We start from the raw sequence: 25,445 nt of genomic DNA on the forward strand, positions 1-25,445 counted from the left end.
GCACGGGTTAGATACAGACAAAAAGCTCCCTCTACACTGTCCCATCAAACATTCCCAAGGCAGGTGCTGCACGGGTTAGATATATATAGTAATGCTCCCTCTACACTGTCCCATCAAACACTCCCAGGACTATGGGGAGAGAACGTGGCAGTGGGGTTAGTTTGGGATTGATGCAGGGCTATGGGGAGAGAGTGGGGCAGTGGGATTAGTTTGGGATTGATTCAGGGCTATGGGGGGAGAGCAGAGCAGTGGGATTAGTTTGGGATCAAGACAGAGCTATGGGGGGAAAGCGAGGCAGTGGGATTACTTTGGGATTGATACAGGGCTTTGGGGAGAGAGCGGGGCAGTGGGATTAGATTGGGGATTGATACAGGGCTACGGGGAGTCAGCAGGGCAGTGGGATTAGTTTGGGGATTGATACAGGGTATGGGGAGAGAGCGGGGCAGTGGGATTAGTTTGGGGATTGATACAGGGCTATGGGGAGAGAGCAGGGCAGTGGGATTAGTTTGGGGATTGATACAGGGCTATGGGGAGAGAGTGGGGCAGTGGGATTAGTTTGGGATTGATTCAGGGCTATGGGGGGAGAGCAGAGCAGTGGGATTAGTTTGGGATTGATTCAGGGCTATGGGGAGAGAGCGGGGCATTGGGATTAGTTTGGGATTGATACAGGACAATGGGGAGAGAGTGGGGCTTTGGGATTAGTTTTGGATTGATACAGGGCTATCGGGAGTGAGCGGGGCACTGGGATTAGTTTGGGATTGATACAGGACTATGGGGAGAGAGTGGGGCTTTGGGATTAGTTTTGGATTGATACAGGGCTATCGGGAGTGAGCGGGGCACTGGCATTAGTTTGGGATTGATACAGGGCTATGGTGAGTGAGCGGGGCAGTGGGATTAGTTTGCGGATTGATACAGGGCTATGGGGAGAGAGCGGGGCAGTGGGATTAGTTTGGGGATTGATACAGGGCTATGGGGAGAGAGCGGGGACGTTTGATTAGTTTGGGGATTGATACAGGGCTATGTAGAGAGCGGGGCAGTGGGATTAGTTTGGGATTGATACAGGGCTATCGGGAGAGATCGGGGCAGTGGGATTAGTTTGAGATTGATACAGGGCTATGGGGAGAGAGCGGGGTCGTGGGATTAATTTGGGATTGATACAGGGCTATGGGGAGAGAGCGGGGCAGTGGGATTAGTTTGGGATTGATACAGGGCTATGGGGAGAGAGCGGGGCAGTGGGATTAGTTTGGGATTTGATACAGGGCTATGGGGTGAGAGCGGGGCAGTGTGATTTGTTTGTAATTGATACAGGGCTATGGGGAGAGTGCGGGGCAGTGGGATTAATTTGGGATTGATACAGAGCTATGGGGAGAGAGCGGGGCAGTGGGATTAGGTTGGGGACTGATACAGGGCTATGGGGAGAGAGCGGGGCAGTGGGATTCGGTTGGCGATTGATAAAGGGCTAACAGGAGAGAGCAGGGCAGTGGGATTAGTTTGGGGCTGAGACAGAGGGTTGTCAAGTAGCTGTTCCTAGTCCACTTTGGACAGATCCTGCCTTAAAATCGGCCTGTTGTTTGCTAAATTTCCCCACTGAACTCATTGTTAATCTGCTTTATCAAAACGTGCCTGGATCTCCTGGTATATTTCAATACTGAACCTCGGTAGATTAAATAAAAGTGTTACCGTGATTTGATTTAAATGCAGAGGAGGGATTCACATGCGGATGAATGTTGGTCTGCAGATATCTGGGTACACCTTAGAAAAATGAAGCAAATAAAAGACAATTAAAGTCTGTTCTGGGTATTCCTACTGAGATTTGAATGAATTTTAGGCCGTGAGACTCACTGTCTTATACACAGGAGTGAAGGATTACATCAAACAAAGATAATGGCCCTGAAATCATGGTCTCCGTACCAACGACTTAGGCCTTGGTAGAGGCCCCGCAAGTTCCGTGTTTCCGTCTGCGCTGTGTATGTGCTGAATCCCCGGACTTGCAATCTATCAAGGTTTGCTACAGAATCGATAGAGTAAAGCTCTCTTTAAACCAGCCCATCAAAAACTCCCAGGGCAGGAACAAGACGGGTTAGATACAGAGTGAAGCTCCCTCTACACTGTCCCATCAAACACTCCCAACGCAGGTACTGCACGGGTTACATATAGAGTAATGCTCCCTCTACACTGTCCCATGAAACACTCCCAAGGCAGGTACCGCACAGGTTAGATACAGACAAAAAGCTGCCTCTACACTGTCCCATCAAACATTCCCAAGGCAGGTGCTGCACGGGTTAGATATATACAGTAATGCTCCCTCTGCACTGTCCCATCAAACACTCCCAGGGCTATGGGAAGAGAACGTAGCAGTGGGGTTAGTTTGGGAATGATGCAGGGCTATGGGCAGAGAGTGGGGCAGAGGGATTAGTTTGGAATTGATGCAGGGCTATTGGGAAAAGTTTGGGATTGAGGCAGGGCTATGGGGAGAGAGTGGGGCAGTGGGATTAGTTTGGGATTGATTCGGGCTATGGGGGGAGAGCAGGGCAGTGGGATTAGTTTGGGATCAAGACAGAGCTATGGGGGGGAAAGCGAGGCAGTGGGATTAGTTTGGGATTGATACAGGGCTATGGTGAGAGAGCGGGGCAGTGGGATTAGTTTGGGGTTGGTACAGGACTATGGGGAGAGAGCGGGGCAGTGGGATTAGTTTGGGGATTGATACAGGGCTATGGGGAGAGAGCGGGGCAGTGGGATTAGTTTGGGGATTGATACAGGGCTATGGGGAGAGAGCGGGGCAGTGGGATTTGTTTGGGATTGATACAGGGCTATGGGGAGAAAGCGGGGCAGTGGGATTAGTTTGGTGATTGATACAGGGCTATGGGGAGAAAGCGGGGCAGCGGGATTAGTTTGGGGATTGAAACAGGGCTATGGGGTGAGAGCGGGGCATTGGGATTAGTTTGGGATTGATACAGGACTATGGGGACAGAGTGGGGCAGTGGGATTAGTTTCGGGATTGATACAGGGCTATGGGGAGAAAGCGGGGCAGTGGGATTAGTTTGGGGATTGAAACAGGGCTATGGGGAGAGAGCGGGGCATTGGGATTAGTTTGGGATTGATACAGGACTATGGGGACAGAGTGGGGCTTTGGGATTAGTTTTGGATTGATACAGGGCTATCGGGAGTGAGCGGGGCACTGGGATTAGTTTGGGATTGATACAGGGCTATGGGGAGTGAGCGGGGCAGTGGGATTATTTTGCGGATTGATACAGGGCTATGGGGAGAGAGCGGGGCAGTGGGATTAGTTTGGGGATTGATACAGGGCAATGGGGAGACAGCGGGGCAGTTTGATTAGTTTGGGATTGATACAGGACTATCGGGAGTGAGCGCGGCACTGGGATTAGTTTGGGATTGATACAGGGCTATGGGGAGTGAGCGGGGCAGTGGGATTAGTTTGGGATTGATACAGGGCTATGGGGAGAGAGCGGGGCAGTGGGATTAGTTTGGGGATTAATACAGGGCTATGGGGAGAGAGCAGGGCAGTGGGATTAGTTTGGGGATTGATACAGGGCTATGGGGAGAGAGCGGGGCAGTGGGATTAGTTTGGGATTGATACAGGGCTATGGGGAGAGAGCGGGGCAGTGGGATTAGTTTGGGATTGATACAGGGCTATGGGGAGAGAGCAGGGCAGTGGAATTAGTTTGGGGATTGAAACAGGGCTATGGGGAGAGAGCGGGGCATTGGGATTAGTTTTGGATTGATACAGGGCTATCGGGAGTGAGCGGGGCACTGGGATTAGTTTGTGATTGATACAGGGCTATGGGGAGTGAGCGGGGCAGTGGGATTATTTTGCGGATTGATACAGGGCTATGGGGAGAGAGCGGGGCAGTGGGATTAGTTTGGGGATTGATACAGGGCAATGGGGAGACAGCGGGGCCGTTTGATTAGTTTGGGATTGATACAGGACTATGGGGAGAGAGCGGGACAGTGGGATTAGCTTGGGGATTGATACAGGGCTATGGGGAGAGAGCGGGGCAGTGGGATTAGTTTGGGGATTGATACAGGGCTATGGGGAGTGAGCGGGGCAGTGGGAATAGTTTGGGATTGATACAGGGCTATCCGGAGCGAGCGGGGCAGTGGGATTAGTTTGGGATTTGATACAGGGCTATGGGGTGAGAGCGGGGCAGTGTGATTTGTTTGGGATTGATACAGGGCTATGGGGAGAGTGCAGGGCAGTGGGATTAGTTTGGGATTGATACAGAGCTATGGGGAGAGAGCGGGGCAGTGGGATTAGTTTGGGGATTGATACAGGGCTATGGGGAGAGAGCGGGGCAGTGTGATTAGTTTGGAATTGATACAGGGCAATCGGAAGAGAGCGGGGCAGTGGGATTCGTTTGGGGATTGATACAGGGCTATGGGGTGAGAGCAGGGCAGTCTGATTAGTTTGGGATTGATACAGGGTTATCGGGAGCGAGCGAGGCATTGGGAATAGTTTGGGATTGATACAGGGCTATCGGGAGAGATCGGGGCAGTGTGATTAGTTTGGGATTGATACAGGGCTATGGGGAGGGAGTGGGGCTTTGGGATTAGTTTAGGATTGATACAGGCCTATCGGGAGTGAGCGGGGCACTGGGATTAGTTTGGGATTGATACAGGGCTTTGGGGAGTGAGCGGGGCAGTGGGATTAGTTTGCGGATTGATACAGGGCTATGGGGAGTGAGCGGGGCAGTGGGATTAGTTTGGGATTGATACAGGGCTATAGGGAGAGAGCGGGGCAGTGGGAATAGTTTGGGATTGATACAGGGCTATGGGGAGAGAGCGGGGCAGTTGGATTAGTTTGGGATTGATAAACGGCTATGGGGAGAGAGCGGGGCAATGGGATTAGTTTTGGGGATTGATACAGGGCGATGGGGAGATAGCGGGGCAGTGTGATTAGTTTGGGATTGATGCAGGACTATGGGGAGAGAGCGGGGCAGTGGGATTAGTTTAGGATTGATGTAGGGCTATGGGGGGAGAGCGGGGCAGTGGGATTAGGTTGGGGACTGATACAGGGCTATGGGGAGAGAGCGAGGCAGTGGGATTAGGTTGGCGATTGATAAAGGGCTAACAGGAGAGAGCAGGGCAGTGGGATTAGTTTGGGACTGAGACAGAGGGTTGTCAAGTAGCTGTTCCCAGTCCACTTTGGACAGATCCTGCCTTATCATATTAAAATCGGCCTGTTGTTTGCTAAATTTCCCCACTGAACTCATTGTTAATCTGCTTTATCAAAACGTGCCTGGATCTCCTGGTATATTTTAATACTGAACCTCGGTAGATTAAATGAAAGTGTTACCGTGAATTGATTTAATGCAGAGGAGGGATTCACATGCGGATGAATGTTGGTCTGCAGATATCTGGGTACACCGTAGAAAAATGAAGCAAATAAAAGACAATTAAAGTCTGTTCTGGGTATTTTTACTGAGGTTTGAATGAATTTTAGGCCGTGAGACTCACTGTCTTATGCACAGGAGTGAAGGATTACATCAAACAAAGATAATGGCCCTGAAATCATGGTCCCCGTACCAACGACTTAGGCCTTGGTAGAGGCCCCGCAAGTTCCGTGTTTCCGTCTGCGCTGTGTATGCACTGAATCCCCGGACTTGCAATCTATCAAGGTTTGCTACAGAATCGATAGAGAAAAGCTCTCTTTAAACCAGCCCATCAAAAACTCCCAGGGCAGGAACAACACGGGTTAGATACAGAGTGAAGCTCCCTCTACACTGTCCCATCAAACACTCCCATGGCAGGGACTGCACGGGTCAGATACAGAGTAAAGCTCCCTCTATGCTGTCCCATCAAACACTCCCAAGGCAGGTACAGCACGGGTTAGATATAGAGTAATGCTCCCTCTACACTGTCCCATCAAACACTCCCAAGGCAGGTACCGCACGGGTTAGATACAGACAAAAACCTCCCTCTACACTGTCCCATCAAACATTCCCAAGGCAGGTGCTGCACGGGTTAGATATATATAGTAATGCTCCCTCTACACTGTCCCATCAAACACTCCCAGGGCTATGGGGAGAGAACGTGGCAGTGGGGTTAGTTTGGGAATGATGCAGGGCTATGGGCGGAGACTGGGGCAGAGGGATTAGTTTGGAATTGATGCAGGGCTATGGGGGGAGAGCAGGGCAGTGGGGTTAGTTTGGGATCAAGACAGAGCTATGGGGGGAAAGCGAGGCACTGGGATTAGTTTGGGATTGATACAGGGCTATGGGGAGAGAGCGGGGCAGTGGGATTAGATTGGGGATTGATACAGGGCTATGGGGAGTCAGCAGGGCCGTGGGATTAGTTTGGGGATTGATACAGGGTATGGAGAGAGAGCGGGGCAGTGGGATTAGTTTGGGGATTGATACAGGGCTATGGGGAGAGAGCAGGGCAGTGGGATTAGTTTGGGGATTGATACAGGGCTATGGGGATAGAGCGGGGCAGTGGGATTAGTTTGGGATTGATACAGGGCTATGGGGAGAGAGCAGGGCAGTGGGATTAGTTTGGGATTGCTAAAGGGCTATGGGGAGAGAGCGGGGCAGTGGGATTAGTTTGGGATTGATACAGGGCTATGGGGAGAGAGCGGGGCAGTGGGATTAGTTTGGGGATTGAAACAGGGCTATGGGGAGAGAGCGGGGCATTGGGATTAGTTTGGGATTGATACAGGACTATGGGGAGAGAGTGGGGCTTTGGGATTAGTTTTGGATTCATACAGGGCTATCGGGAGTGAGCGGGGCACTGGGATTAGTTTGGGATTGATACAGGGCTATGGGGAGTGAGCGGGGCAGCGGGATTAATTTGCGGATTGATACAGGGCTATGGGGAGAGAGCGGGGCAGTGGGATTAGTTTGGGGATTGATACAGGGCTATGGGGAGAGAGCGAGGCATTGGGAATAGTTTGGGATTGATACAGGGCTATCGGGAGAGATCGGGGCAGTGTGATTAGTTTGGGATTGATACAGGGCTATGGGGTTTTGTATATTCCACATGTCCTGTGCTTGAAGTCTCTGACATTGGCCAGACATTGTTTTAGCATTTCATTGTCTTGGGCTGTTTACTATGAACATCTTTACCTGTTTCTGATCTACACAGGATGCAACTGATCAGAAAAACCTCCATTCAACAATGCGAATTCCTGTCTCTGCAAAGACATCATGCTGTTCCACAATGCAGGAATGTCGCAAACAGCTTTTGATAGCTGAGATCAACTTTAACCATTCAAACCTTTCAGGTAAAGAAGCTTCTAGATTCCGAGCCACAAATTGAATCGTTTAAGACAGAAAGAATGTCACAGAAATGTGATTTATTGCTGTTATTTTACAATTTACAAATATACACACAATTTGTGTCACTGAATTATGAACAAAAAGCAGGCAAAGCTATGACTTAACAGAAATAAACACTTGTTTTTCTTCCTGGACAGCAAAACCAGTCAGACTGACTTGCAAATGTTTACTGATATGTTGACGTAAAGATTTATAATTGACCAATTTCGCTTCTAATGTTTTTCTCTCAAACATTCTCCACAATATTAATCCCTGCTCTTGTCACAAGGAGTGTTGAATTATTTTAGGTACTTCGCAATTAAAAGCAGGAAACAAACTTCATTATACTCACAAATTTTAATCTCCTATTTCAAACATTCAAACCAAATCGAATTGTACGTTATCACTTTAATCAATGTATTTTCTGTGTCTCTCTCAATAAACAAAGAGTGGTTTCTTCTAAAGTAGCTTCCTGCAATTTTTATACATCATTACATAACTCTTGCTTCAATTAACACTCCACTAAATGTTTAAGAGGAAATCTATATTTACGTTATTCCTGCGACTTGTTAGGACTATCGAACGACAGACATTATAAAATGGTTTGTGTTTTTCCCCTTTCTTGGTTCTCTTCCTAAATGTCTTAATGGTATATTTTTAAAAAGTCATTAAAAAGTAATCTGTAACTCCTACAAATCCTCCCCTACCTTCCCCCTCCTCAACACCATGGTTGCAAGTTTGTGTAAAGCTACTCACTTCAGTCAATCACTCAAAATCAAATCTTGAGATATTTCAATTTGAAAACATTTTAACCATTTCAGAGCACTTTAAAAGCGTTTGGACTTCAAGACCTGGTTGAAACTTGTTTAGGTGAGGGGGAAATTGGCTTTTGCTTCAGTCTCTTCCAAAATCATGTTCGAAACTTAGGGGGAAAAAGTGTTTTTTACACTCATTTTTGGTGAAAAGTTCATTAAAAATCGTTAAATTCTTTCAAGTCTCACTGCAGCATTGACAGAAGAAGTTGCTCCAAGTTTCTCCTTCCCCCTTCAATGCTGTCGTTAAACATCCGACAAAATAAAGTCTAATTCCAAACGGAGCTCCAATCAGAAAGTGAATAAAGTGGTTAAACTTCCTAAGAAGGCGGCGAGGTTATCTATCCCCAGCCTTGGCGATGAGCTGGGATCAGTTTTTGGAGATGTTGTTTCCTCTTTTTCTGTTGCCGTTCCCTCCGTCTCTAAGACTCTGAGGTACAAACGGGGGCACAAACTATTTCCCTTTCTCGCAACATGATTTAAATAACCCTGGCTGATTTCCCTCTCTCTCTAACCCAGGGGTCACTGGACAATGATCAGGAGCAGGAACCCTGGCTGATTTTCCCCTCTCTCTAACCCAGGGGTCACTGGGCAGTGATCAGGAGCAGGAACCCTGCCTGATTTCCCCTCTCTCTAACCCAGGGATCACTGGACAGAGATCAGGAGCACGAACCCTGGCTCATTTCCCCTCTCTCTAACCCACGGGTCACTGGACAATGATCAGGAGCATGAACCCTGGATGGTTCCCCCTCTCTCTAGGTCACTGGATAGTGATCAGGAGCTGGAACCCTGGCTGATTTCCCTCTCTCTCTAACCCAGGGGTCACTGGACAATGATCAGGAGCAGGAACCCTGGCTGATTTCCCCTCTCTCTAACCCAGGGGTCACTGGATAGTGATCAGGAGCATGAACCCTGTCTGATTTCCCCTCTCTCTCTAACCCAGGTGTCACTCGACTGTGATCAGGAGCAGGAACCCAGGCTGATTTCCTCTCTCTAACCCAGGGGTCACTGGACAGTGATCAGGAGCAGGAACCCTGGCTGATTTCCCCTCTCTCTCTAAACCAGGGGTCACTGGGCAGTGATCAGGAGCAGGAACCCAGGCTGATTTCCACTCTCTCTAACCCAGGGGTCACTGGACAGTAATCAGGAGCATGAATCCTGGCTGATTTCCCCTCTCTCTCTAACCCAGAGGTCACTGGGCAGTGATCAGGAGCAGGAACCCTGGCTGATTTCCCCTCTCTCTAACCGAGGGGTCAATGGACTGTGATCAGGAGCAGGAACCCTGGCTGATTTCCCCTCGCTCTCTAACCCAGGGGTCACTGGACAGTGATCAGGAGCAGGAACCCTGGCTGGTTCCCCCTCTCTCTAAACCAGGGGTCACTGGACTGTGATCAGGAGCAGGAACCCTAGCTGATTTCCCCTCTCTCTCTAACCCAGGGTTCACTGGACTGTAATCAGGAGCTGGAACCCGGGCTCATTTCCCCTCTTTCTAACCCAGGAGTCACTGGACAGTGATCAGGAGCACGAACCCTGGCTGATTTCCCTCTCTCTCTCATCCAGGTGTCACTGGACTGTGATCAGGAGCATGAATCCTGGCTGAATTCCCTCTCACTCTAACCCAGGGGTCACTGGGCAGTGATCAGGAGCATGAACCCTGGCTGATATCCCTCTCTCTCTAACCCAGGGGTCACTGGTCAGTGATCAGCAGCAGGAACCCTGGCTGATTTCCTCCTCTCTCTGACTCAGGGGTCACTGGATAGTGATCAGGAGCAGGAACCCTGGCTGATTTCCTCCTCTCTCTAACTCGGGGGTCACTGGATAGTGATCAGGAGCAGGAACCCTAGCTGATTTCCCCTCTCTCTCTAACCCAGGGGTCACTGGACTGTGATCAGGAGCAGGAACCCTGGCTGATTTCACCTCTCTCTCTAACCCAGGGGTCACTGGACTGTGATCAGGAGCAGGAACCCTGGCTGATTTCCCTCTCTCTCTAACCCAGGGGTCACTGGGCTGTGATCAGGAGCAGGAACCCTGGCTGATTTCCCCTCTCTCTAACCCAGGGGTCACTGGGCAGTGATCAGGAGCATGAATCCTGGCTGATTTCCCTCTCTCTCTAACCCAGGGGTCACTGGGCAGTGATCAGGAGCAGCAACCAGGGCTGATTTCCCCTCTCTCTAACCCAGGGGTCACTGGATAGTGATCAGGAGCATGAACTCTGGCTGATTTCCCTCTCTCTCTAACACTGGGGTCACTGGGCAGTGATCAGGAGCAGGAACCCAGGCTGACTTCACTTCTCTCTAACCAGGCGTCACTGGATAGTGTTCAGGAGCAGGCACCCTGGCTGATTTCCTCCTCTCTCTAACTCAGGGCTCACTGGATAGTGATCAGGAGCAGGAACCCTGGCTGATTTCCCCTCTCTCTCTAACCCAGAGGTCACTGGGCAGTGATCAGGAGCAGGAACCCTGGCTGATTTCCACTCTCTCTAACCGAGGGGTCACTGGACTGTGATCAGGAGCAGGAACCCTGGCTGATTTCCCCTCTCTCTCTAACCCAGGGTTCACTGGACTGTAATCAGGAGCAGGAACCCTGGCTGCTTTCACCTCTCTCTCTAACCCAAGGGTCATTGGACAGTGATCAGGAGCACGAACCCTGGCTGATTTCCCCTCTCTCTAACCCAGGGGTCACTGGACTGTGATCAGGAGCAGGAACCCTGGCTGATTTCCCCTCTCTCTCTAACCCAGGGGTCACTGGACAGTGATCAGGAGCAGGAACCCTGGCTGATTTCCCCTCTCTCTCTAACCCAGGGGTCACTGGACAGTGATCAGGAGCAGGAACCCTGGCTGGTTCCCCCTTTCTCTAACTCAGGGGTCACTGGATAGTGATCTGGAGCTGGAACCCGGGCTGGTTTCCCCTCTCTCTAACCCAGGGGTTACTGGACAATGATCAGGAGCAGGAACCCTCGCTGATTTCCCTCTCTCTCTAACCAGGGGTCACTGGATAGTGATCAGGAGCATGAACCCTGGCTGATTTCACCTGTCTCTCTAACCCAGGGGTCACTGGACAATGATCAGGAGCAGGAACCCTGGCTGATTTCCCCTCTCTCTCTAACCCAGGGGTCACTGGACAGTGATCAGGAGCAGGAACCCTGGCTGGTTCCCCCTCTCTCTAACCCAGGGGTCACTGGACTGTAATCAGGAGCAGGAACCCTGGCTGATTTCCCCTCTCTCTAACCCAGGGTTCACTGGACTGTAATCAGGAGCTGGAACCCGGGCTCATTTCCCCTCTCTCTAACCCAGGAGTCATTGGACAGTGATCAGGAGCAGGAACCCTGGCTGATTTCCCTCTCTCTCTCACCCAGGTGTCACTGGACTGTGATCAGGAGCAGGAACCCTGGCTGATTTCCCTCTCTCTCTATCGCAGGGGTCACTGGACAGTGATCAGGAGCACGAACCCTGGCTGATTTCCCTCTCTCTCTCACCCAGGTGTCACTGGACTGTGATCAGGAGCAGGAACCCTGGCTGATTTCCCTCTCTCTAACCCAGGGGTCACTGGACTGTGATCAGGAGCAGGAACCCTGGCTGATTTCCCCTCTCTCTAACCCAGGGGTCACTGGGCAGTGATCAGGATCATGAACCCTGGCTGATTTCCCTCTCTCTCTAACCCAGGAGTCACTGGACTGTGATCAGGAGCAGGAACCCTGGCTGATTTCCCTCTCTCTCTATCCCAGGGGTCACTGGACTGTGATCAGGAGCAGGAACCCCGGCTGATTTCCTCTCTCTCTAACTCAGGGGTCACTGGGCAGTGATCAGCAGCAGGAACCCAGGCTGATTGCCCTCTCTCTCTAACCCAGGGTTCACTGGACTGTGATCAGGAGCAGGAACCCTGGCTGATTTCCCCTCTCTCTAACCCAGGGGTCACTGGGCAGTGATCAGGAGCAGGAACCCTGGCTGATTTCCCCTCTCTCTAACCCAGGGGTCACTGGACAGTGATCAGGAGCAGGAACCCTGGCTGAATTCCCCTCTCTCTCTAACCCAGGGGTCACTGGGCAGTGATCAGGAGCATGAACCCTGGCTGATATCCCTCTCTCTCTAACCCAGGGGTCACTGGTCAGTGATCAGGAGCAGGAACCCTGGCTGATTTCCTCCTCTCTCTAACTCAGGGGTCACTGGATACTGATCAGGAGCAGGAACCCTAGCTGATTTCCCCTCTCTCTCTATCCCAGGGGTCACTGGACTGTGATCAGGAGCAGGAACCCTGGCTGATTTCACCTCTCTCTCTAACCCAGGGGTCACTGGGCTGTGATCAGGAGCAGGAACCCTGGCTGATTTCCCCTCTCTCTAACCCAGGGGTCACTGGGCAGTGATCAGGAGCATGAATCCTGGCTGATTTCCCTCTCTCTCTAACCCAGGGGTCACTGGGCAGTGATCAGGAGCAGGAACCCGGGCTGATTTCCCCTCTCTCTAACCCAGGGGTCACTGGACTGTAATCAGGAGCAGGAACCCTGGCTGATTTCCCCTCTCTCTAACCCAGGGTTCACTGGACTGTAATCAGGAGCTGGAACCCGGGCTGATTTCCCCTCTCTCTAACCCAGGAGTCACTGGACAGTGATCAGGAGCACGAACCCTGGCTGATTTCCCTCTCTCTCTCACCCAGGTGTCACTGGACTGTGATCAGGAGCAGGAACCCTGGCTGATTTCCCTCTCTCTCTATCCCAGGGGTCACTGGACTGTGATCAGGAGCAGGAACCCCAGCTGATTTCCTCTCTCTCTAACTCAGGGGTCACTGGGCAGTGATCAGCAGCAGGAACCCAGGCTGATTGCCCTCTCTCTCTAAACCAGGGGTCACTGGACTGTGATCAGGAGCACGAACCCTGGCTGATTTCCCTCTCTCTCTAAACCAGGGGTCACTGGACTGTGATCAGGAGCAGGAACCCTGGCTGATTTCCCCTCTCTCTAACCCAGGGGTCACTGGGCAGTGATCAGGAGCAGGAACCCTGGCTGATTTCCCCTCTCTCTAACCCAGGGGTCACTGGGCAGTGATCAGGAGCAGAAACCCTGGCTGATTTCCCCTCTCTAACCCAGGGGTCACTGGACAGTGATCAGGAGCAGGAACCCTGGCTGAATTCCCCTCTCTCTCTAACCCAGGGGTCACTGGGCAGTGATCAGGAGCAGGAACCCAGGCTGATTTCCACTCTCTCTCACCCAGGGTTCACTGGGCAGTGATCAGGAGCAGGAACACTGGCTGATTTCCCTCTCTCTCTAACCCAGGGGTCACTGGGCAGTGATCAGGAGCAGGAATCCTGGCTGATTTCACCTCTCTCTAACCCAGGGGTCAGTGGATAGTGATCAGGAGCATGAACCCTGGCTGATTTCCCCTCTCTCTAACCCAGGGTTCACTGGACTGTGATCAGGAGCAGGAATCCTGGCTGATTTCCCTCTCTCTAACCCAGGGGTCAGTGGATAGTGATCAGGAGCATGAACCCTGGCTGATTTCCCCTCTCTCTAACCCAGGGGTCACTGGACTGTGATCAGGAGCATGAACCCTGGCTGATTTCCCTCTCTCTCTAACCCAGGGTTCACTGTGCAGTGATCAGGAGCAGGAACCCTGGCTGATTTCCCTCTCTCTCTAACCCAGGGGTCACTGGGCAGTGATCAGGAGCTGGAACCCCGGCTGATTTTCCCTCTCTAACCCAGGGGTCACTGGACTGTGATCAGGAGCATGAACCCTGGCTGATTTCGCTCTCTCTCTAACCCAGGGGTCACTGGACTGTGATCAGGAGCAGGAACCCTGGCTGATTTCCCTCTCTCTCTAACCCAGGGGTCACTGGACTGTGATCAGGAGCAGGAACCCTGGCTGATTTCCCCTCTCTCTAACCCAGGGATCTCTGGATAGTGATCAGGAGCAGGAACCCTGGCTGATTTCCCCTCTCTAACCCAGGAGTCACTGGACAGTGATCAGGAGCATGAACCCTGGCTGATTTCCCCTCTCTCTCTAACCCAGGGGTCACTGGACTGTGATCAGGAGCAGGAACCCAGGCTGATTTCCACTCTCTCAACCCAGGGTTCACTGGACAATGATCAGGAGCAGGAACCCTGGCTGATTTCCCCTCTCTCTAACCCAGGGGTCACTGGGCAGTGATCAGGAGCAGGAACCCTGGCTGATTTCACCTCTGTCTCTAACCCAGGGGTCACTGGACAGTGATCAGGAGCAGGAACCCTGGCTGATTTCCCTCTCTCTCTAACCCAGGGGTCACTGGGCAGTGATCAGGAGCAGGAACCCTGGCTGATTTCACCTCTCTCTCTAACCCAGGGGTCACTGGACAGTGATCAGGAGCAGGAACCCTGGCTGATTTCCCTCTCTCTCTAACCCAGGGGTCACTGGGCAGTGATCAGGAGCAGGAACCCTGGCTGATTTCCCCTCTCTCTAACCCAGGGGTCACTGGGCAGTGATCAGGAGCAGGAACCCTGGCTGATTTCCCCTCTCTCTAACCCAGGGGTCACTGGACAGCGATCAGGAGCAGGAACCCTGGCTGATTCCCCCTCTCTCTAACCCAGGGGTCACTGGACTGTAATCAGGAGCAGGAACCCTGGCTGATTTCCCCTCTCTCTAACCCAGGGTTCACTGGACTGTAATCAGGAGCTGGAACCCGGGCTGATTTCCCCTCTCTCTAACCCAGGAGTCACTGGACAGTGATCAGGAGCACGAACCCTGGCTGATTTCCCTCTCTCTCTCACCCAGGGGTCAATGGGCAGTGATCAGGAGCAGGAACCCTGGCTGATTTCCCTCTCTCTCTAACCCAGGGGTCAATGGGCAGTAATCAGGAGCAGGAACCCAGGCTGATTTCCCCTCTCTCTAACCCAGGGATCTCTGGATAGTGATCAGGAGCATGAACCCTGGCTGATTTCCCCTCTCTCTCTAACCCAGGTGTCACTGGACTGTGATCAGGAGCAGGAACCCTGGCTGATTTCCCCTCTCTCTAACCCAGGGGTCACTGGACTGTGATCAGGAGGAGGAACCCTGGCTGATTTCCCTCTCTCTCTAACCCAGGGGTCACTGGACAGTGATCAGGAGCAGGAACCCTGGCTGATTTCCCCTCTCTCTAACCCAGGGGTCACTGGGCAGTGATCAGGAGCAGGAACCCTGGCTGATTTCCCCTCTCTCTAACCCAGGGGTCACTGGGCAGTGATCAGGAGCAGAAACCCTGGCTGATTTCCCCTCTCTAACCCAGGGGTCACTGGACAGTGATCAGGAGCAGGAACCCTGGCTGAATTCCCCTCTCTCTCTAACCCAGGGGTCACTGGGCAGTGATCAGGAGCAGGAACCCTGGCTGATTTCCCCTCTCTCTAACCCAGGGGTCACTGGGCAGTGATCAGGAGCAGAAACCCTGGCTGATTTCCCCTCTCTAACCCAGGGGTCACTGGACAGTGATCAGGAGCAGGAACCCTGGCTGAATTCCCCTCTCTCTCTAACCCAGGGGTCACTGGGCAGTGATCAGGAGCAGGAACCCAGGCTGATTTCCACTCTCTCTCACCCAGGGTTCACTGGGCAGTGATCAGGAGCAGGAACACTGGCTGATTTCCCTCTCTCTCTAACCCAGGGGTCACTGGGCAGTGATCAGGAGCAGGAATCCTGGCTGATTTCACCTCTCTCTAACCCAGGGGTCAGTGGATAGTGATCAGGAGCATGAACCCTGGCTGATTTCCCCTCTCTCTAACCCAGGGTTCACTGGACTGTGATCAGGAGCAGGAATCCTGGCTGATTTCCCTCTCTCTCTAACCCAGGGGTCAGTGGATAGTGATCAGGAGCATGAACCCTGGCTGATTTCCCCTCTCTCTAACCCAGGGGTCACTGGGCAGTGATCAGGAGCAGGCACCCTGGCTGATTTCACCTCTCTCTCTAACCCAGGGGTCACTGGACAGTGATCAGGAGCAGGAACCCTGGCTGATTTCCCTCTCTCTCTAACCCAGGGGTCACTGGGCAGTGATCAGGAGCAGGAACCCTGGCTGATTTCCCCTCTCTCTAACCCAGGGGTCACTGGGCAGTGATCAGGAGCAGGAACCCTGGATGATTTCCCCTCTCTCTAACCCAGGGGTCACTGGACAGCGATCAGGAGCAGGAACCCTGGCTGATTCCCCCTCTCTCCAAGCCAGTGGTCATTGGGCAGTGATCAGTAGCAGGTACCCTGGCTGATTTCCCCTCTCTCTCTAACCCAGGGGTCACTGGACTGTGATCAGGAGCAGGAACCCTGGCTGATTTCACCTCTCTCTCTAACCCAGGGGTCACTGGACAGTGATCAGGAGCAAGAACCCTGGCTGATTTCCCCTCTCTCTCTAACCCAGGGTTCACTGGACTGTAATCAGGAGCAGGAACCCTGGCTGCTTTCACCTCTCTCTCTAACCCAAGGGTCATTGGACAGTGATCAGGAGCACGAACCCTGGCTGATTTCCCCTCTCTCTAACCCAGGGGTCACTGGACTGTGATCAGGAGCAGGAACCCTGGCTGATTTCCCCTCTCTCTCTAACCCAGGGGTCACTGGACAGTGATCAGGAGCAGGAACCCTGGCTGATTTCCCCTCTCTCTCTAACCCAGGGGTCACTGGACAGTGATCAGGAGCAGGAACCCTGGCTGGTTCCCCCTCTCTCTAACTCAGGGGTCACTGGATAGTGATCAGGAGCTGGAACCCGGGCTGGTTTCCCCTCTCTCTAACCCAGGGGTTAATGGACAATGATCAGGAGCAGGAACTCTCGCTGATTTCCCTCTCTCTCTAACCAGGGGTCACTGGATAGTGATCAGGAGCATGAACCCTGGCTGATTTCACCTGTCTCTCTAACCCAGGGGTCACTGGACAATGATCAGGAGCAGGAACCCTGGCTGATTTCCCCTCTCTCTAACCCAGGAGTCACTGGACAGTGATCAGGAGCAGGAACCCTGGCTGGTTCCCCCTCTCTCTAACCCAGGGGTCACTGGACTGTAATCAGGAGCAGGAACCCTGGCTGATTTCCCCTCTCTCTAACCCAGGGTTCACTGGACTGTAATCAGGAGCTGGAACCCGGGCTGATTTCCCCTCTCTCTAACCCAGGAGTCACTGGACAGTGATCAGGAGCACGAACCCTGGCTGATTTCCCTCTCTCTCTCACCCAGGTGTCACTGGACTGTGATCAGGAGCAGGAACTCTCGCTGATTTCCCTCTCTCTCTAACCAGGGGTCACTGGATAGTGATCAGGAGCATGAACCCTGGCTGATTTCACCTGTCTCTCTAACCCAGGGGTCACTGGACAATGATCAGGAGCAGGAACCCTGGCTGATTTCCCCTCTCTCTAACCCAGGAGTCACTGGACAGTGATCAGGAGCAGGAACCCTGGCTGGTTCCCCCTCTCTCTAACCCAGGGGTCACTGGACTGTAATCAGGAGCAGGAACCCTGGCTGATTTCCCCTCTCTCTAACCCAGGGTTCACTGGACTGTAATCAGGAGCTGGAACCCGGGCTGATTTCCCCTCTCTCTAACCCAGGAGTCACTGGACAGTGATCAGGAGCACGAACCCTGGCTGATTTCCCTCTCTCTCTCACCCAGGTGTCACTGGACTGTGATCAGGAGCAGGAACCCTGGCTGATTTCCCTCTCTCTCTATCCCAGGGGTCACTGGACTGTGATCAGGAGCAGGAACCCCAGCTGATTTCCTCTCTCTCTAACTCAGGGGTCACTGGGCAGTGATCAGCAGCAGGAACCCAGGCTGATTGCCCTCTCTCTCTAAACCAGGGGTCACTGGACTGTGATCAGGAGCAGGAACCCTGGCTGATTTCCCCTCTCTCTAACCCAGGGGTCACTGGGCAGTGATCAGGAGCAGGAACCCTGGCTGATTTCCCCTCTCTCTAAACCAGGGGTCACTGGGCAGTGATCAGGAGCAGAAACCCTGGCTGATTTCCCCTCTCTAACCCAGGGGTCACTGGACAGTGATCAGGAGCAGGAACCCTGGCTGAATTCCCCTCTCTCTCTAACCCAGGGGTCACTGGGCAGTGATCAGGAGCAGGAACCCTGGCTGAATTCCCCTCTCTCTCTAACCCAGGGTTCACTGGGCAGTGATCAGGAGCAGGAACACTGGCTGATTTCCCTCTCTCTCTCTAACCCAGGGGTCACTGGGCAGTGATCAGGAGCAGGAATCCTGGCTGATTTCACCTCTCTCTAACCCAGGGGTCAGTGGATAGTGATCAGGAGCATGAACCCTGGCTGATTTCCCCTCTCTCTAACCCAGGGTTCACTGGACTGTGATCAGGAGCAGGAATCCTGGCTGATTTCCCTCTCTCTCTAACCCAGGGGTCAGTGGATAGTGATCAGGAGCATGAACCCTGGCTGATTTCCCCTCTCTCTAACCCAGGGGTCACTGGACTGTGATCAGGAGCATGAACCCTGGCTGATTTCCCTCTCTCTCTAACCCAGGGTTCACTGTGCAGTGATCAGGAGCAGGAACCCTGGCTGATTTCCCTCTCTCTCTAACCCAGGGGTCACTGGGCAGTGATCAGGAGCTGGAACCCCGGCTGATTTTCCCTCTCTCTAACCCAGGGGTCACTGGACTGTGATCAGGAGCATGAACCCTGGCTGATTTCGCTCTCTCTCTAACCCAGGGGTCACTGGACTGTGATCAGGAGCAGGAACCCTGGCTGATTTCCCTCTCTCTCTAACCCAGGGGTCACTGGACTGTGATCAGGAGCAGGAACCCTGGCTGATTTCCCCTCTCTCTAACCCAGGGATCTCTGGATAGTGATCAGGAGCAGGAACCCTGGCTGATTTCCCCTCTCTCTAACCCAGGGGTCACTGGGCAGTGATCAGGAGCAGGAACCCTGGCTGATTTCACCTCTCTCTCTAACCCAGGGGTCACTGGACAGTGATCAGGAGCAGGAACCCTGGCTGATTTCCCTCTCTCTCTAACCCAGGGGTCACTGGGCAGTGATCAGGAGCAGGAACCCTGGCTGATTTCACCTCTCTCTCTAACCCAGGGGTCACTGGACAGTGATCAGGAGCAGGAACCCTGGCTGATTTCCCTCTCTCTCTAACCCAGGGGTCACTGGGCAGTGATCAGGAGCAGGAACCCTGGCTGATTTCACCTCTCTCTCTAACCCAGGGGTCACTGGACAGTGATCAGGAGCAGGAACCCTGGCTGATTTCCCTCTCTCTCTAACCCAGGGGTCACTGGGCAGTGATCAGGAGCAGGAACCCTGGCTGATTTCCCCTCTCTCTAACCCAGGGGTCACTGGGCAGTGATCAGGAGCAGGAACCCTGGCTGATTTCCCCTCTCTCTAACCCGGGGTCACTGGACAGCGATCAGGAGCAGGAACCCTGGCTGATTCCCCCTCTCTCCAAGCCAGTGGTCATTGGGCAGTGATCAGGAGCAGGTACCCTGGCTGATTTCCCCTCTCTCTCTAACCCAGGGGTCACTGGACTGTGATCAGGAGCAGGAACCCTGGCTGATTTCACCTCTCTCTCTAACCCAGGGGTCACTGGACAGTGATCAGGAGCAAGAACCCTGGCTGATTTCCCCTCTCTCTAACTCAGGGGTCACTGGACAGTGATCAGGAGCAGGAACCCTGGCTGATTTCCCCTCTCTCTAACTCAGGGGTCACTGGACAGTGATCAGGAGCAGGAACCCTGGCTGATTTCCCCTCTCTCTAACCCAGGGGTCACTGGACAATGATCAGGAGCAGGAACCCAGGCTGAATTCCCCGCTCTCTAACCCAGTGGTCACTGGTCAGTGATCAGGAGCAGGAACCCTGGCTGATTTCCTGCTCTCTCTAACCCAGGAGTCACTGGGCAGTGATCAGGAGCAGGAACCCCGGCTGATTTCCCCCTCTCTCTAAACCAGGGGTCACTGGGCAGTGATCAGGAGCAGGAACCCTGGCTGATTTCCCCTCTCTCTAACCCAGGGGTCACTGGGCAGTGATCAGGAGCAGGAACCCTGGCTGATTTCCCCTCTCTCTAACCCAGGGGTCACTGGACAGCGATCAGGAGCAGGTACCCTGGCTGATTCCCCCTCTCTCTAAGCCAGTGGTCATTGGGCAGTGATCAGGAGCAGGTACCCTGGCTGATTTCCCCTCTCTCTCTAACCCAGGGGTCACTGGACTGTGATCAGGAGCAGGAACCCTGGCTGATTTCACCTCTCTCTCTAACCCAGGGGTCACTGGACAGTGATCAGGAGCAAGAACCCTGGCTGATTTCCCCTCTCTCTAACCCAGGGGTCACTGGACAATGATCAGGAGCAGGAACCCTGGCTGATTTCCCCTCTCTCTAACTCAGGGGTCACTGGACAGTGATCAGGAGCAGGAACCCTGGCTGATTTCCCCTCTCTCTAACCCAGGGGTCACTGGACAATGATCAGGAGCAGGAACCCTGGCTGAATTCCCCGCTCTCTAACCCAGTGGTCACTGGTCAGTGATCAGGAGCAGGAACCCTGGCTGATTTCCTCCTCTCTCTAACCCAGGAGTCACTGGGCAGTGATCAGGAGCAGGAACCCCGGCTGATTTCCCCCTCTCTCTAAACCAGGGGTCACTGGGCAGTGATCAGGAGCAGGAACCCTGGCTGGTTCCCCCTCTCTCTAACCCAGGGGTCACTGGACTGTAATCAGGAGCAGGAACCCTGGCTGATTTCCCCTCTCTCTAACCCAGGGTTCACTGGACTGTAATCAGGAGCTGGAACCCGGGCTGATTTCCCCTCTCTCTAACCCAGGAGTCACTGGACAGTGATCAGGAGCACGAACCCTGGCTGATTTCCCTCTCTCTCTCACCCAGGTGTCACTGGACTGTGATCAGGAGCAGGAACCCTGGCTGATTTCCCTCTCTCTCTATCCCAGGGGTCACTGGACTGTGATCAGGAGCAGGAACCCCAGCTGATTTCCTCTCTCTCTAACTCAGGGGTCACTGGGCAGTGATCAGCAGCAGGAACCCAGGCTGATTGCCCTCTCTCTCTAAACCAGGGGTCACTGGACTGTGATCAGGAGCAGGAACCCTGGCTGATTTCCCCTCTCTCTAACCCAGGGGTCACTGGGCAGTGATCAGGAGCAGGAACCCTGGCTGATTTCCCCTCTCTCTAAACCAGGGGTCACTGGGCAGTGATCAGGAGCAGAAACCCTGGCTGATTTCCCCTCTCTAACCCAGGGGTCACTGGACAGTGATCAGGAGCAGGAACCCTGGCTGAATTCCCCTCTCTCTCTAACCCAGGGGTCACTGGGCAGTGATCAGGAGCAGGAACCCTGGCTGAATTCCCCTCTCTCTCTAACCCAGGGTTCACTGGGCAGTGATCAGGAGCAGGAACACTGGCTGATTTCCCTCTCTCTCTCTAACCCAGGGGTCACTGGGCAGTGATCAGGAGCAGGAATCCTGGCTGATTTCACCTCTCTCTAACCCAGGGGTCAGTGGATAGTGATCAGGAGCATGAACCCTGGCTGATTTCCCCTCTCTCTAACCCAGGGTTCACTGGACTGTGATCAGGAGCAGGAATCCTGGCTGATTTCCCTCTCTCTCTAACCCAGGGGTCAGTGGATAGTGATCAGGAGCATGAACCCTGGCTGATTTCCCCTCTCTCTAACCCAGGGGTCACTGGACTGTGATCAGGAGCATGAACCCTGGCTGATTTCCCTCTCTCTCTAACCCAGGGTTCACTGTGCAGTGATCAGGAGCAGGAACCCTGGCTGATTTCCCTCTCTCTCTAACCCAGGGGTCACTGGGCAGTGATCAGGAGCTGGAACCCCGGCTGATTTTCCCTCTCTCTAACCCAGGGGTCACTGGACTGTGATCAGGAGCATGAACCCTGGCTGATTTCGCTCTCTCTCTAACCCAGGGGTCACTGGACTGTGATCAGGAGCAGGAACCCTGGCTGATTTCCCTCTCTCTCTAACCCAGGGGTCACTGGACTGTGATCAGGAGCAGGAACCCTGGCTGATTTCCCCTCTCTCTAACCCAGGGATCTCTGGATAGTGATCAGGAGCAGGAACCCTGGCTGATTTCCCCTCTCTCTAACCCAGGGGTCACTGGGCAGTGATCAGGAGCAGGAACCCTGGCTGATTTCACCTCTCTCTCTAACCCAGGGGTCACTGGACAGTGATCAGGAGCAGGAACCCTGGCTGATTTCCCTCTCTCTCTAACCCAGGGGTCACTGGGCAGTGATCAGGAGCAGGAACCCTGGCTGATTTCACCTCTCTCTCTAACCCAGGGGTCACTGGACAGTGATCAGGAGCAGGAACCCTGGCTGATTTCCCTCTCTCTCTAACCCAGGGGTCACTGGGCAGTGATCAGGAGCAGGAACCCTGGCTGATTTCACCTCTCTCTCTAACCCAGGGGTCACTGGACAGTGATCAGGAGCAGGAACCCTGGCTGATTTCCCTCTCTCTCTAACCCAGGGGTCACTGGGCAGTGATCAGGAGCAGGAACCCTGGCTGATTTCCCCTCTCTCTAACCCAGGGGTCACTGGGCAGTGATCAGGAGCAGGAACCCTGGCTGATTTCCCCTCTCTCTAACCCGGGGTCACTGGACAGCGATCAGGAGCAGGAACCCTGGCTGATTCCCCCTCTCTCCAAGCCAGTGGTCATTGGGCAGTGATCAGGAGCAGGTACCCTGGCTGATTTCCCCTCTCTCTCTAACCCAGGGGTCACTGGACTGTGATCAGGAGCAGGAACCCTGGCTGATTTCACCTCTCTCTCTAACCCAGGGGTCACTGGACAGTGATCAGGAGCAAGAACCCTGGCTGATTTCCCCTCTCTCTAACTCAGGGGTCACTGGACAGTGATCAGGAGCAGGAACCCTGGCTGATTTCCCCTCTCTCTAACTCAGGGGTCACTGGACAGTGATCAGGAGCAGGAACCCTGGCTGATTTCCCCTCTCTCTAACCCAGGGGTCACTGGACAATGATCAGGAGCAGGAACCCAGGCTGAATTCCCCGCTCTCTAACCCAGTGGTCACTGGTCAGTGATCAGGAGCAGGAACCCTGGCTGATTTCCTGCTCTCTCTAACCCAGGAGTCACTGGGCAGTGATCAGGAGCAGGAACCCCGGCTGATTTCCCCCTCTCTCTAAACCAGGGGTCACTGGGCAGTGATCAGGAGCAGGAACCCTGGCTGATTTCCCCTCTCTCTAACCCAGGGGTCACTGGGCAGTGATCAGGAGCAGGAACCCTGGCTGATTTCCCCTCTCTCTAACCCAGGGGTCACTGGACAGCGATCAGGAGCAGGTACCCTGGCTGATTCCCCCTCTCTCTAAGCCAGTGGTCATTGGGCAGTGATCAGGAGCAGGTACCCTGGCTGATTTCCCCTCTCTCTCTAACCCAGGGGTCACTGGACTGTGATCAGGAGCAGGAACCCTGGCTGATTTCACCTCTCTCTCTAACCCAGGGGTCACTGGACAGTGATCAGGAGCAAGAACCCTGGCTGATTTCCCCTCTCTCTAACCCAGGGGTCACTGGACAATGATCAGGAGCAGGAACCCTGGCTGATTTCCCCTCTCTCTAACTCAGGGGTCACTGGACAGTGATCAGGAGCAGGAACCCTGGCTGATTTCCCCTCTCTCTAACCCAGGGGTCACTGGACAATGATCAGGAGCAGGAACCCTGGCTGAATTCCCCGCTCTCTAACCCAGTGGTCACTGGTCAGTGATCAGGAGCAGGAACCCTGGCTGATTTCCTCCTCTCTCTAACCCAGGAGTCACTGGGCAGTGATCAGGAGCAGGAACCCCGGCTGATTTCCCCCTCTCTCTAAACCAGGGGTCACTGGGCAGTGATCAGGAGCAGGAACCCTGGCTGATTTCCCCTCTTTCCAACCCAGGGGTCACTGGGCAGTGATCAGGAGCAGGAACCCTGGCTGATTTCCCCTCTTTCCAACCCAGGGGTCACTGGGCAGTGATCAGGAGCAGGAACCCTGGCTGATTTCCCATCTCTCTCTAACCCATGGGTCACTGGACAGTGATCAGGAGCAGGAATCCTGGCTGATTTCCCATCTCTCTAACACAGAGATCACTGGATAGTGATCAGGAGCGGGATAAGCATGGGATTGATCCGGGGCAATGGGGAGTGAGCGTGGCAGTAGGATTAGTTTGTGATTGATACAGGGCTAGAGGAGAGAGCTGGGCAGTGGGATTAGTTTGGGATTGATACAGGGCTATGGGGAGAGAGGGTGCAGTGGGATTAGTTTGGATATAACACAGGGCTATGGGGTGAAAGCAGGGCAGTGGACTTACGTTGGGGATTGATACAGGGCTATGGGGAGAGAGCGGGGCAGTGGGATTTGTTTGGGATTGATACAGGGCTATGGGGAGAAAGCGGGGCAGTGGGATTAATTTGGGGATTGATACAGGGCTATGGGGAGAAAGCGGGGCAGTGGGATTTGTTTGGATATAACACAGGGCTATGGGGAGAAAGCGGGCAGTGGCATTTGTTTGGCTATAACACAGGGCTATGGGGAGAAAGCGGGCAGTGGGCTTACGTTGGGGATTGATACAGGGCTATGGGGAGAGAGCAGGGCAGTGGAAATAGTTTGTGATTGATACAGGGCTATGGGGAGAAAGCAGGGCAGTGGGATTAGTTTGGGGATTGATACAGGGCTATGGGGTGAGAGCAGGGCAGTCTGATTAGTTTGGGATTGATACAGGGTTATCGGGAGCGAGTGAGGCATTGGGAATAGTTTGGGATTGATACAGGGCTATGGGGAGAGAGCGGTGCAGTGGGATTTGTTTGGATATAACACAGGGCTATGGGGAGAAAGCAGGGCAGTGGACTTATGTTGGGGATTGATACAGGGCTATGGGGAGAGAGCGGGGCTGTGGGATTTGTTTCGGATTGATACAGAGCTATGGGGAGAAAGCGGGGCAGTGGGATTAATTTGGGGATTGATACAGGGCTATGGGGAGAAAGCGGGCAGTGGGATTTGTTTGGATATAACACAGGGCTATGGGGAGAAAGCGGGCAGTGGGCTTACGTTGGGGATTGATACAGGGCTATGGGGAGAGTGCAGGGCAGTGGAAATAGTTTGTGATTGATACAGGGCTATGGGGAGAGAGCGCGGCAGTGGGATTAGGTTGGGGACTGATACAGGGCTATGGGGAGAGAGCGGGGCAGTGGGATTAGGTTGGCGATTGATAAAGGGCTAACAGGAGAGAGCAGGGCAGTGGGATTAGTTTGGGACTGAGACAGAGGGTTGTCAAGTAGCTGTTCCCAGTCCACTTTGGACAGATCCTGCCTTATCAGATTAAAATCGGCCTGTTGTTTGCTAAATTTCCCCACTGAACTCACGGTTAATCTGCTTTATCAAAACGTGCCTGGATCTCCTGGTATATTTCAATACTGAACCTCGGTAGATTAAATAAAAGTGTTACCGTGATTTGATTTAAATGA

This window comes from Somniosus microcephalus, unplaced genomic scaffold (genome assembly GCF_052327205.1).
Source record: "Somniosus microcephalus isolate GS21.2 unplaced genomic scaffold, FLI_Smic_1.0 scaffold59, whole genome shotgun sequence".
NCBI classification, from domain to species: Eukaryota; Metazoa; Chordata; class Chondrichthyes; order Squaliformes; family Somniosidae; genus Somniosus; species Somniosus microcephalus.